General features: G+C 37.6%; 1 protein-coding gene across 6 annotated transcripts in view; it reads right to left on the bottom strand.

Annotated features, from left to right (window-relative positions):
* The window catches only part of LOC129240747 (uncharacterized), a 300489-nt gene that overhangs the window by 195173 nt on the left and 90303 nt on the right, over nucleotides 1-15013 (bottom strand). For all 6 annotated transcript variants that reach the window (XM_054876720.1, XM_054876723.1, XM_054876719.1 and 3 more), the window contains one exon: nucleotides 7471-8386. The gene's annotated coding sequence lies outside the window, so the exon portion shown is untranslated. The remainder of the gene's footprint in view (nucleotides 1-7470; nucleotides 8387-15013) is intronic.

The following is a 15013-nucleotide window of genomic DNA, read 5'->3' on the forward strand; positions in this document are numbered from 1 at the left end:
GGAGGCTTGTATTTTCTGGTGAATAGCATCAACTCCGTTTTGTCAGAGTTGACTCTGAGACCGCAACTGGCAGCCCATCTACTGAGTGTAGCCAGTGCATCTTCCAAAATTTCAGCCATTACTGATGGGAAGGGACCTGAGACTATCAGGACCAGGTCATCGGCATATGCTGCCACCTTTACCCCACCCGTGTTTAAGCGAGTTAAGGCTTCATCTACAGCTACTAGTCAAAGGAGAGGCGAGAGGACGCCGCCCTGCGGTGTGCCCCTATGTACGAATCTGGTGATTCTAGCCCCTCCTGCCACCGCATTTATTTCCCTACCTCCAAGCAGGGACGAGATCCAGAGGTAGATAGGTCTTTCCACCCCTAGCCTATTTAGAGCCGTGACAATTGACTCCGCCGTAATATTATTAAAGGCGCCCTCTATGTCTATAAAGGCCGCCAAAGTGAATTGTTTTCCCTCCAGAGATTTCTCTACAGTCCCTACTACCTCATGTAAGGCTGACTCGGTAGATTTCCCTTTCAGGTAATCTTGTTGGGCTGGAAAAAGTCTAGTTTCAAAGTGCTCTCGGATGTGATAGTCGATCACTCTTTCAAACACCTTGAGAATAAAGGAGGTAAGACTTATAGGTCTGAAGTCCTTGGCCAGGACGACGTGGCCCCTCCTTTCGAAAGATGAGTGAGTACGAAAACTTTAATCGCATTTTTCTCCAAATAAATTAAAATTTTACAAGAAATATTCTTTAACATATTGGCCTTACCGTGTACCTACCTTACATTAATTACACTGTGGTACAAAAAAAAAAGTTGCAAAAAAACTTTGGATCGGACATGATGAGGGTTGTAGCTTATGAAAAACTGAAAATAATGGTATAGTTGAAATTTCCAATACACCCCCAAAATCTCATTTTATGGCCATAAAACCGTTTTTCAGTAGGTTGATATGAACAATCACTCCTAACTTCGCCAATTTCCATCCGATTTCGAATTTGCTTTTTTAGTTCGAAAGAACAAAAACAAGCCTTTTTGACAGTGTGTTAACATTTTTTCTGAAATGACAACTGACGAGACTGTAGACGGAAGTATTTGGAATTTTTTTATTTTTTCTCTATTTTTTCGACTTTGACATAATTTTTACGATATTATCCGATATTGAGGATTTTTTTTAGTACACTACTGTTATAGTAAATTTAATTTTGCGTCGAATGAGCTATATTTGACTGTAATTGAATTAAAATTAGTAGAGTTGTGCGAGTTTTAAGATTTTTTGTTTTTTTTTTACTAATTTGGAATGTTGGTATAGCTTACGCTAAATGGGAATAAGGACGTGTTTTGATGCGTTATTATAGATACGTAATATTTATTGGAGTATATATGAATACATAAGAGTACACTGTACTGCATACAACAGAACTGGTTAGAACTTACGAAAATATCTGACATATTATAGCACATTTTTTTCAATAGAAATATGGAAAAGCTCCCAAGTGTGCCAAAGTTCACACTGTACATTGATTAACAAAAGAAGTTTGTTATTATAATTTAACCTTATTAAAACGTCAAAGTTTTATTGTTTGTTTCATTGAAATTGAAAAGATATAAATCAAAACGTTGCCAGAAAAGTCAAATTTCTCAATATTCTCCGATGATATGGCATCATCAGCCTTATCATAAACCAGATGATTGTTATTTTTGTAAAACGGACGTAAACGGTCATCATTATAAAACTCGAAAGCACATAAAGTATGCTGATGTTGCAACTGTTAAGAACCCCGTAGTCTTGGACGATATGATTGACTCAACTGCAGGTCATGAACTGAAGGAAGTTCAACTCATTGCTGATGATGATCAAACTGATAACAATAAACCTGATGATGAAGAGTACTTTCCGTCTGGTTCTAAGTTTTCAGAACGAGACATTGTATCAAATTCAGATTTTCAGGATCTTTCTCGTGATTTACATACTTCTATCGGGAAGACAATCTGAAACGCTCGCTTCTCGATTTAAACAATGGAATTTAGTTGATGACGACTTCAGATGAATGATGATGATCGAATTTCTTACAGAGAAGTATTCAAAACTGATGAAGAAATGACAAATGTACCGTACCATACTAAACTCCAAAGGGCCGTTTCCAATGCATTTTTAAGCTTGGAACCAGTGCCGTTGTGTACTGCACCGTACCATACCGTACAGTGCTGCACTGCACAATACTCCAATAAATATTATGCGTTTATAATGACACTTGTTATTATTTTCATGCTTCGAAACGCATACCAAATCTCGTAGTAAAAAAAGAAAAAATCTTAAAACCCACACAACTCTATTAATTTTAATTCAATTACAGTCAAATATAGCTCATTCGACGCAAAATTAAATTTACTATAACAGTAGTGTACTAAAAAAAATCCTCAATATCGGATAATATCGTAAAAATTATGTCAAAGTCGAAAAAATAGAGAAAAAATAAAAAAATTCCAAATACTTCCGTCTACAGTCTCGTCAGTTGTCATTTCAGAAAAAATGTTAACACACTGTCAAAAAGGCTTGTTTTTGTTCTTTCGAACTAAAAAAGCAAATTCGAAATCGGATGGAAATTGGCGAAGTTAGGAGTGATTGTTCATATCAACCTACTGAAAAACGGTTTTATGGCCATAAAATGAGATTTTGGGGGTGTATTGGAAATTTCAACTATACCATTATTTTCAGTTTTTCATAAGCTACAACCCTCACCATGTCCGATCCAAAGTTTTTTTGCAACTTTTTTTTTTGTACCACAGTGTTATCAATAAAAATATTGCTTTGATCAATTTGTTTATAAAAAAAGTGTAATTTTTTTTCTTCTTCTCTTCAAATTTTCATTTTTTTTTCGTTAAAAATTAGGTAAGTACAAAGCGGAATAACTTATTTGAGCAGCTGCGGCGCCACCATTTTTCTGTTTTGTTTTTTTTTTCACAAAAAAAAAATTTCGTCAGTTGTTCGCAAAACATGATTGAAGAACTCATCTTGTCTGGAGGAGTACAGGAGGGTACCCCCTCAGAAAAGTATTTTTTAAATTTTCAAAAAAAATTGTTTGCGAGAATTATTTCACATCAAAAGTTTACAGTGGCAGCAAGTATTTCGATAATAGCGCCAGCAATTGGTTTTGCGCTGTTTTATATGTCCCTACATACAAGTAAGCCCCTACATCGCACAATAGATTCCACAAATTCTAATCAGGAGAGGTGGGTATTAATTGTCGTCAAGCGAAGAAAAATCCCAAAAGTCCCACCTAATAATTCATACAATTCCCACCCTTTCTGGCTGGCTCGGTGCGCGATTTCCAATTATTTGATCAAATGCCAAAGTATTCATGATCGAAGACGTATTCCGAAACTTTTCCAGGTACTAGCCACCCACTCAACTGAAAAATAAAAAACTTATCTCATTCGATGCAATTCCGTTAAAGGAAATTCAACAGATTTCCAGTATTTGCTTTAGCAGTATTTGCTTTAACATTTCATGAACAGAAGAATGTCAGAGAGATAACAGCCAGACAAGATTAAAAATAGGTGCTCCTCCGCCTTTATCAACGACCAGCCTTATTCCGTCCGTTGCTTGGAAACTGGGTAAAGTGTTGCTGCTGTTGGCGTAATCTGAAGTTGCCGCAGTCGTTGCCGCGTCTATTTGACAAAACGTGGCATGGATGTATGCAGAAGAGCTGAGGAGTGGCTTACGCTGCAATAAGCCAATGCTGGCGTTATAGCAAAATATGCAAAGTGGCAACTAAGTTGGCCAAGATGAATAGCTGTGAGATATTTTTAGCGTGTGTAGGTGGTGGATGAAGGAAGACGGAAGAAATAATAAAAAACAAAGTTGTGAAAGGGAGTTAAGCAGTTCCAATTTGTGTTGCTAGGATGTTGCGTAATGAAGAAGAAGTTGTCATTTCCATTTTATTTAGAATATCCTAGAGTTACATATACATACATACATACATATAATACACAAAACATATTTAAATAAGCCAACGTTGCACAGCGGCGCCGAAATACGAAAACTTGTGATTAATTCGGAAAAGCTTTTCACAAAAAATGTGTGCCTGTGGTTAGATTTGCTCTACTAACAGAAGTAAAACCTATAATAAATGAGAAAAATTCTACAAATATTTTTGCCGTTTGTAAGCGATTTTGAAATTTTCAATTATACAAGGTAAAGTCCAAAATAAACAAGACTGAGCTCAAATAGAAACGGCAAGAGTTTTGTGCTGATAACTTCGAGTTTATTTATTCAAAATAGTCCTCTCTGACTTCGATAGGCTGTTTTGCGCGATCTAAAACCCGTTCGAAAGAGTGTCTCAGGACATTGACCGAAATGTCCTTGAGGGTGTCGGTGCAAACCTTTTGGATGGCTTCTAGGACCCAAAACATTATCTTTTCATGGCCAATTTTCCGAAAAGGTAGAAGTCACAGAGAGCCATATCAGGCAAATACGGTGAGTGATTGATGGTTAAAATGCGATTTCTAGACAAGCAATCAATCACAAGAGTGGATCGATGAGATGGTGCATTATCATGCAATAAGCGCCAGCTTCCTCCTTCGCGGTATTCATGGCGATTTCGACGAATGCGATGCAACAAATGCTTCAAAATGCCAAGATAGAAAATTGCATTGACGGTTTCGCCCGTTGGTACGAACTCCTGGTGGACAATTCCCTTGTAATCGTAAAAACAAATGAGCATCGACTTGTTTTTTGACTTCTTCAAACGCGATTTTTTCGGTGGTGGCTCATCAGGGGCCTTCCATTCGGTACTTTGACGCTTAGTTTCAGGTTCATGTTGGAAACACCACGTTTTATCACCAGTTACCATATTGTGAAGGAAGTTCCCGTCTCTTTAATGAAGTCTTTCAAATGTTGAATTCTAAGCAATTTTTGGTCATCAGTTAAGTTGTGCGGAATAAAACGTTCACAGACCTTTCGTAAGCCCAAATGATCAGTTAAAATGTGATAAGTCGATGTTTTGGAGATATTCAACCCCGAGTCCATGAATTTCAAAGATGATTTAAGGTTCAGTTTTGATTAATTTACGAACAATTTTGATGGAGTTGTCGTCTGAGCAACGACTGATTAAACGAGTGTGTGAATATGTGTGAAATTATCGTACAGATTTCGACTGGCGAATCATGTGGCTGGCTGGTGATGTGGCTTACACATGCAAATATTTGGTTAAGCGAGCAGAGCCTACAGATAGCGAGCAGCGAACTTGTGAAAAGAAGAGGCCTTATATCATCTCGTTTCACAGCACGCCATTAAACACATTTTCGTTTTCTAAAAAAACTTACTGAGCTCTCAAGCCAATCTATTTGTAGAAAAATTTAAATGCCCCTTAAAATATGTAGTTAGTTTAAAGTAAATTTAATTAAGGCATTGCGAATACAGAACTTGCATTTTTATTTCCCGCCTTCGATTCACTGCTTCTCTGCTCGCTAGTGAATTACGCTGCCGGCTAAGCGAATAGTTATAGTTGGAATCCACCCATAGCAGCTTAGCGATGATTAAGTAACTATATGTCACTGGCATGGAGAACATGTCCCACTGCTGCCCTCAACGTCATACTTCCCGTGGATCTTCAAGTTAAATGCATTGCTGCTCAGAGCGCTATTAGGTTGAAGCAGATTCGCCTCTGGAGCCAACTTCCGGTAGGACATAGCATCTTAGCATCTTGATTCCTTCTCTGTACTTTGTACTGATCTCTCTTTCCGCAAACTGGGTTTTGAGTGATGTGCTAGGGCTATCTTTCCAAGCAGGCAAGAATGGAAAGAGGAAACAAACGTGCAGGAAACATTTCGCTTATCTGAGCTCCTCGGCACAGGAATATAGAGGGAAATGAAATTGCTGCTGAACTTGCCAGGATTTCAGTTCTCCCCTTGTGATAGGAATTCCCCGCTATCGGGTGATCGGTACTCATGCGGAGAATTTCGAATTTCGTACAACCCCTATTGCAGAAGCTGTGGGGATCCTGCAGAGAGAGACTGTAGAGCAAATTCTCCAGCTTAGATCCCTTTTCTCTCCTCCACTACATCAAAAGCACTGGATGGCTGTAGACGGTTTTCTCTTCCCTAAATTTTTTTTCAAATTTTTCAAAGGCAGTGGTCCACATTATGGTATCAAAACGGCACGTAAGTGATACTTAAAATGTACCTGAGGTACTCTTGCCATCTAACCTACCCACCTACCTTATTTTGTAAATGAATTCGAAATGTACTGGTTGGCAACACTGTGTGCTGAGAGAGCAATCAGTTGACACGATTCTACGGAAACTATCCAAAATCCTACGATAAAATCTACGAGGGGTGGTGAGAATTCATTTACATGAGGCTCTCATTAGTTTCATCGTATCAGCTGACACTATGAGCACCATAAACCATATGCAACGTTAGAGTCAAGGGATTTTTTTTTTTGTTTTATTCACTACACGCCGCCTCGGTCGGTAAATCGAAAGCAGCTGCTATTTACTGAATATACGAAGAGTGTGGCCGAAAAAGTAACAGAAAAAATGTTCATATTTCAGCAGTAAATATTGGCTGCATATTTAAATTTTTTCATAGCAGCTATCGTGTAAAAATGCTTGCAAATAACTCACTTCCGTCTATGCAATTTCTAGTATTATTAAATGACTCCACCACATACACCGGGACACACACACACACATTGAAATAGCGCCTACACTATAGCGTTGTCTTCAATTTTATTGGTCATTTTACTTCTTTCCACTCCAAAAGCTTCGAAAATTCGAAATGCCACATTCACTTTCGCCAAACTCTCACCATTTTTTGCACGGCATTTGTGAAAACAAAAAAATACAAAACTATTGCCACATGCAACACACATAAATCCCACTCGTTAATGAAAGTCCCACAAATGATTTGCAGAAACCGACAACGACAAAATGTGATATGTTGATTGAATGGACTTTTATTTGCAGTGTGGAATGCGCTATTATTACCATCGGACCATCGCACGTAGGAGAATTTTTGCTATGGTGAGTGAATACGGATGGTATGCATGTATGCATAAATATTGTAAATGATGCGTTGGCCAATCCGAGGAAAATGGACGAAAAAAAAACAAAACAACTGATTGATTGTCATTAACACAACTGCAACATCAAATGTTACAACAACATTAATCTGATTTGGAATGAAGAGTCTAGCTGGCTTCACGCAACATTGATTGCTGGCAATTGATGGCGCCAGCAGATAGTGAACTGCAGGAGAAGAGTTGTGGGGAAGATGTTAATGCAGCAGGATGGAGAGATGTGTAACGGAAACACTAAATTGGTTATTACCCTTACGTGACAGACGATGAACAAACGAAAATTCCCAGTCCTCCACTAAATGCAACTATTTGCATGGACTTCTGTACATGTATGTATGTGTGTATACCTTTATGTTTATGCTATTATATCGAACGACGGCCATTGAGGACTCACCTTAAAATAAAAGTTTGCAGTTGCACAAATACTGTTGTATTTCGCCTTTTCCCTCCTCTTTCTCCTCCTTCTGCTTCTGCGTGTTGTGACGATGACAGTGGAGAAGTGTTAATATCTTTTGGTTAGTCGAATGCCGATAGGCAGGCAGGCGGGCAGTCAGGTAGGAGAATTGAATTTTGTTCATCAACAATTGCTCCGTTAATTGGTTAGTCGTATTTTTTTGCTGTTGTTGTCTTATATGCGCTATTTGTATGAGTATAAATATTACATGAATATGTGTAAGTCTTTATTTATTTGTGTCTTTTTATTGTTATTGTATTCATTTGAATTCTTGTTTTTTCGTTTTTCCCCCTCCATTGAAGGCCACAGCTATGCGGCTGGAATGAATTTTTGCTCTTTGTATTTGACTTGTTGCTTGTGCTGCTGCTGCTGCTGCTGTAGTTCTTCTTGCTGTTTTTGTTGTTGGTAACTATTTGTTATTTGTTGTCGCTGTTGTTGGCAATTGTATTGTCTCTGTTGCTGCTGTTGATGTTGCTGTTCTGGCCAATCGTGTTGCTGCAACTTAATTTGTTGCATTTTTGTTTTCGCTATCCGCTGCTGAAGTTTAGGTGCTTGTTTAGCACTTCTTTTGCTTTTCGTTTGCTTTTTTTTTTTCGATCGCCGTGCAGCTGCAGCTGTGCACTCAATCAGCAACAAACAACACCAACGTCATTCAATAACTGGCTTCCCAACAAAGAGTTTGTTGTTCGGCCTGCCGACTCGCGTATGAATAAATCGGCGATGGCAACGGTGGCGGCGGCTGATTTTTACACCTTTGTGAGTTTGCCACAAACAACAATTGAATGCAAATAGAAAAAAATGTGGTTTTCAATCGTTGTTATCGTTTACGTTCGTTTAATTTGCAAAATACTGGTTACTGCAATGATAGAGACAACAAAACAAAAGGTTAGAAATTCACATGGCTAACAAAAATAAATTTTTTTCAAATGTAAATAATACATAGGATGATGTCCAACACGTGGCTATAGTTTGCTGTTTTGTTTTTGATGTGTCATCAAACCCTACGGATAGTTGCATATATACAGCCATTGCAAAACACTGAGGAATGATACCCAGTACTCGCAATTTGATACTTTTTTCAATAAAATCATTTACATGTTTTTACTATTGGTAGACGAAAAAGTCTTTTCGTATTTCTAATCATTTTGTTTTATATTTATAATGAACTTTATGAAACCAAATATGTACCATTTTGGTCAACCACCTTTTCCCATTTTTCTTCTAGAGACATTATTCGAACAGTGTAAAACTTTTGTGGTTTCTCGGCGAAAAACTGCGACAAGTAATTTTCACAGGCTTCTCTTGAAGCCAACTTTACTCCATTAAGGGAGTTCTACATTAGCCGAAACAAATGGCAGTCCGATGGTGCAAGGTCAGGGCTATATGGTGGATGCATCAAAACTTCCCTGCCAAGCTCTCCCAGTTTTTGCCGAGATATCAAAGATGTGTATGGCCTAGCGTTGTCCTGATGGAAGACGACGCCCTTTCTGCTGATCAGTTCTGGCCGTTTTTTTTCGATTGCTTGCTTCAATCTCATCAGTTGTTGACAGTAAAGTGTAGAATCAATCGTTCGAGTAGGCTGGAGCAGCTCATAGTGGATGATTTCTTTCCAATCCCACCAAACACACAGCATAGCCTTTCGAGGCGTTAATCCTGGCTTTGCGACCATTTGTTGAGCTTCACCACCCTTGCACCATGATCTTTTTCGCACATTATTCTCGTATTTGATCCACTTTTCGTCCCCTGTTACCATTCGCTTCAGAAATGGTTCGATTTCATTTCGTTTCAGCAAAGACTCGCAGATGTTAATTCGGTCCATTAAATTTTTCACACAATTTTTCAGACAATTCATGTGGTACCCAAACGTCGAGCTTCTTTTCATCAAGCCAGCCTTTTTTAAATGGTTCAAAACCGTTTGATGATGAATGTTTAGTGCCTTGGCGATGTCATGGCAGCTTATGTGACGGTCCTGGTCAATCTTTTCCATAATTTCATCGACTTTTTCAACGATAGGTCGACCGGAGCGAGGTGCATCTTTCACATCGAAGTTTCCAGAACGGAAGCGAGCGAGCCATTGTTGTGCTACACGAATTGATACAGCATCGTCTCCGTAGACTTCACAAATTTCATTGGTGGCTTGCGTGGCATTCTTCCCTTTTTTATACAAAAATCTCAAAATATAGCGAATTTCTTCATTATTTTCCCTCATTTTTTAACAGCTATAACTTTTTTTCAACTTCTTCGAATATAATTTTTTTTGGTTAAATGAAGCTTAAAATGTCACCTTTGTAACACCATATGATATGACACAATGTGATTGGTAGCACTGGAGATAGATGACTCCAACGACATCTATTGACAAAATACGAAAAGACTTTTTCGACTACCCAATATTTAAAAAGTTTTCAAATTTCATCAGTTTTTTTATCTAAGAAAAACATACATTTTCATATACAAAAATTTTTACGATTCGAAAATCCTTGGAAAAAAATAGTTAAATCACAAAAAAGAAGAGACGAAATGGAAAAGTATACTCTCTGATTTAAAAGTAAATACATTAGAGGAGTGGGTAAAAATAAGACTTTCTTGCCGGTGTCTTTATAAAGTTTCACGTCTCACTTTTGATCGCTTGCAAATTGTTTTATAAAAGGCTGATCAATACCGGAGATCTGTGAGAAGATTTAGTGATAATGAAACCCTTATTTGATGTCAGCCTGGAAATTCAACGTAGAATCTCTCTTGCCAACAAGTGCTACTTTGGACGAAGTAAGCAAATGAGTAGTAAAGTCTTCTCTCGACAAACAAAACTAGCACTCTGTAAGGCTCTCGCCATGCCCGCCTTAACGTAGGGCGCAGAAGCGTGGACGATGACAACATCCGATGAAGCGACGCTTGGAGTGTTTGAGAGAAAGATTCTGCGCAGGATTTTTGGTCCTTTGCACGTTGGCAACGGCGAGTAACGCAGGCGATGGAACGATGAGCTGTATGAGCTTTACGAAGCCATAGCGCCAGCCGGTCTCTATGCGCGATGATGTATGCATGCTGTGAATCTCAGCATTACTGCGAGTCCTTTTTGCGTCAGCTATATGGAAGAAGAATTGCAATCATCTGAGCAATCACCTTTCGCCCAGCTGTCCTGCTTTCGCGAGGCTAAGATTTAGGATACTTTGCTCTCATTACTTTGCCACTCCTGCTGATATAGCCGGCCTTGCTACCTGAAGGACTAAGTTCGCAATGAAGCGATTAACGCAATCGTAACTCAGTCAACGTTAGGTCGTGCGATCCACACTAATAGAAACTGTTCTAGAAAGTTTGTATGCATGTAAACGAGGCTTGACAAAATACCTAAGAGATCCAACAAAATCTGAAAAAAAAACATCAGTTGAGTAAACATCGAGTGTGGGACGTTTTTATGTTAATGTAACGAAATGTAAGCGAACAAGCAAAAAATTGATGGTTAAGCTCAATGATGTATGAATTGGTAAACAGAGAAAGTTCGTTAGGTCCTCACAGTCACAAAAGCTGGTGTATGCGACCGAAAATTTCAAATTGAAATTCAAATTAATCAAAGCAAAAAACACAGGAAATACAATTTTTATCATTAGTATGCAAACATGGGAGGGCAGCAGTTACACCTTGTTTTTGTTCGATAGGTGAACTGCGCGAGCATAAAATTAAATTACCAAAATTTTACCAAGACTGCAGAAGGAGAAGAAGAGAAAATTAAGCGCATTTTTTACACACGGCACGGCATGTTTTCGCTTTTAATAAACAAATTAAAAAAATGAATATTTGTTTTAGAATTTTTTTTATGTTATGGAAAACACTAAAAATAGCAAAATTGCAATATTAGCTCGAGTATGAAAGAGTTAAGTGAAAGGTCAATGCGAGTATGAAATATGGGGTAGTATTTTTTTAATACAAGGCATATATTGGGCTGGGGAATAAGTTCATAGCGTTTTTATATTTTCTTTTATTTTACATCGATTTGTTTGCTGTTTGGCAAACGTTAAGTATTCATACGATAGAACTCTTTCTGCTCAACAAAACTACGTTAATTGGATTTCAGAGAAATTTAATTCTTAATTTGTTTTGAGGCTTAGAAATGAAATACCCAGGAGGGTATTTTCAACATTTTCGACACCTATTCTTCCTTCCTTTACAACGCGGTCAAAAAGCTGCTAAAGCAGACCGGGACATTTGTGACGTATACGTAGAAGGTGTCATAGGCGAGTATACAGCACGGAAATAGTTTGTAAAGCTCAAAAATTACGACTTTGACGTCGATAACACGCCCCGCAGCGGAAGGCCTTTTGAATTCGATGAAGAACGTCTCAAATCACTTTTGAAGGAGAACGGTCGCCAAACCAGTCGTGAATTGGCGAAAAAATGAACTGCGATCATAAAACTATTCTCAATCACCGTCATTCAATGGGTTTTATCGAAAAATTGGGAGCTTAGGTGCCTGACGAGCTCAACGCAAAAAAAAAAAACAAAGAAAGTCGTCTTCAAATTGCTTCTCAGCTTCTCGCCCGCCAACGAGCAAAACACAGCACGTTTTGTACCGAATCGTCACGGGAGATGAGAAATGGTGGTCATACCAATAATATGAAGCAAAGAAAGAAGTGGGTGGCTACAGGAGATACGCCAAAGCCGAGAGTCAACCCGGATCTTCATCCAAAGAAGATCATGATACAGCCATGGTCATACGAGTATAAATAGCACTTTTAGACTTTGAAAGCAAAGAGTTGAATATGTTTTTAAATAATTATTTATTATTGGGAAAGAAGCAACATAAAAAATAAAAAAACTGATTTACTTCCACTTTAAAAAGAATTTCAGTTCTGATTTACCTTACGAGAACTTTAATAATTCACGAAACCTCCTGGACACATAAATAGCACACCCTAAAAAATTCAAAATAAAAGCAAAAATATTAAACAAATCAAATAGTTAAATAATAATATTGCTCTACCAGATTATTATTTTTTACTATATCCACCGTTTTTGATTGCTTCTTCAAGCCGTCGCTTTCAACAAGCTTGTGGCATCTTTTCTTTGGAATCGAGTACCAAGCCTGCTCAACTGCGGCTCACAAATCATCAAAATTTTTAAATTTTTTGTTAGCGATTTTGACCTTTACGTCATTCCACAAATTTTCTATTGCATTGAGATCTGAAACAATATTAAATTGAATGGGCCTCTCTTGCTTCACTGTCTTTGCAATATGCTTTGGATCAGTGTGCTGCATAAATGTCCAATTTAATGTCATAACTCAAACACAAATGGCTCCATTTTATTCTGGAGTATATCCAGATACTGAAATCTAACCATTTTACCAACCACGCGAACAATCGGCCCAACACCATGCCATGATGCTTCCGCCGCCGTGTTTAATCGTATTTTTTGTGAATCTAGGGCTTAGCGGTTGATTTTTTGGACGACGTACAATAGTTTTCTCATCTGGTCCCATCGTATTTATTTTGGTTTTGTCGTTTTTCCAAAACTGAATAGATTTGTCTTTGTGGGCTTTTGCTACGACAAGTCGGTGTTTGATATGTCTTTTTGAGAGATGCGGCCAAACAGCTGGGCTTCGTTAAGTCGCCTTCCTTCAAGTCTTCTGGACACCTGTAGACCATATTCTTGGTTTATTTCAAGCATTATTTGCCGCGTTGACTTAAAAGGATCTGCTTTGTTCTTGCGTTTTATAGCTCTATCAACATTACCATCAGTTTTTCGCGGCTTTGGGTTTCTTTCCATTTTTTTGCTTAGATAGGATGAATTTTTCTCAACTATATTAAGAGCATTCGAAACCATTTTCCGAGAGCACATCATCATTTGAGCTATTTCTACATAGCTTTTTCGGTTTTGATTCATACGGTATACTCGTATAAGGGCTCTTTTCTCCGGCGAGCAATGTTTCCCACGTCCCATTTTTAGTAATTATTTTAAAGTTTTATTTAAGAAACAAAAAATTATACAAAAACTCGCTGAAACAATATTAAATTTGTGCTCTCCGCTGCGCAAGTTAAAATGTGCTACTTTTGTGTCCACTTCAAAACCGCAATAAGCATAAGTAAATAGAACGCAAAAAATTCCATCGAAAAAAAAAACGCTAAATTCGTCGCATAAATGTAAGCTTAATAACGGTAATAAATGTAAACAAACAAATTTATTGGACCAAAGCAGAGTTCATACTAAAAACTTAACTTAACTTGGTAAGATTCACATTTGTGCTATTTATCTGTCAATGGCTGTATGTGTTTGGTGAGACTGGGAGGCCATGGTTGTTTAAATAAGTCTTCGGTAAAAACGCTACGAACTTATTACCCAATTAAATATTAAAAAAAAATTATGAAAAAAGCAAACACAGGCGAAAATCGAGCGATTTTTTCATTCCAAATTTTCACTCTGAAATAATATTTGACCATCAAATTTCTGGTAGGGGGCAGCAACATTATAAAAGTGCCATTTGTTAAGGGGTAAGGGTAAGGGTTTCAGCGAAAAAAAAACACTATTTTTGGGAATTTTTTTCTTAAATATGGATTGAGCAAATTAATTAAAACCTTTTGTACATTATTAAGCATACTTTTACCTATATTCTGTAATTTTTTCATGCGCAAATACTTAAAAAAAAGCCGGTGACAGACCATATCCGGGAACGTCTTGAAAAAAAAAACATTTTGCAGTGATCACCGTATCTCGGTCGGAAATTATCTGAAACCAAAACCAATTCAATTTTAGTCAAAATATCATTAAATCTTCCCTTCAACGTTGTCCGCTTATTTTTTTCTTCGTTTAAAAATTTTTGGCGGCGGTCTAAAGTGAAAACTTCTATTTTCAACGAAATTTTCCGCCATTTTGTGGGCGGGAAACCCCCATGAAGGGGGGAAGAAAAAAAAATAAACTAAACGTTGGGGGAGGAATTTTATATGAAGAAAATGTGTGCCAAGTTTGAAATGATCACCGACTTTCAAAAAGTAGTTTTGAGAAACGAATAAACTGTATACCTACTTGTCAGCCGCGCTGCCTTCCCGAACGCTCGCACCTGTCAGAGCTAAGACGCGAGACTAATTGGACAATAACTCCAAAAGTTTTGGTCAGATCGGCTTAAAATTTTGGGAACATATTCTTGAAATAATAAACAATAAGATAAGACAAAAACAAAACATCAATTTTTTGAAAGTGCAAACGCTTACCCTTACTTTTGAACGAAAAAAAATTATTTCGCTCCTTCACACTATTACCAGTGCTGGGGTCAATACGCAACGATTGGCACCTCCTTTATCTTTTTTTGTTTTTTTTTTCTATGTGCGTCGTAAGCTTTCATTTATAAAGTTTTTGTAATACAATGTAATCTATTTTTTATAAAAAACTAGCGCAAAAAAATTTGCATGACAAATTTTATTTCCGACCCCACTCTCTAGCAGAGGGTTTTGAGCAAAATAAGTACGAAAATTTACTTCTCGTACCCAAACACCAG

Source organism: Anastrepha obliqua, chromosome 3 (genome assembly GCF_027943255.1).
Source record: "Anastrepha obliqua isolate idAnaObli1 chromosome 3, idAnaObli1_1.0, whole genome shotgun sequence".
Taxonomy (NCBI): domain Eukaryota; kingdom Metazoa; phylum Arthropoda; class Insecta; order Diptera; family Tephritidae; genus Anastrepha; species Anastrepha obliqua.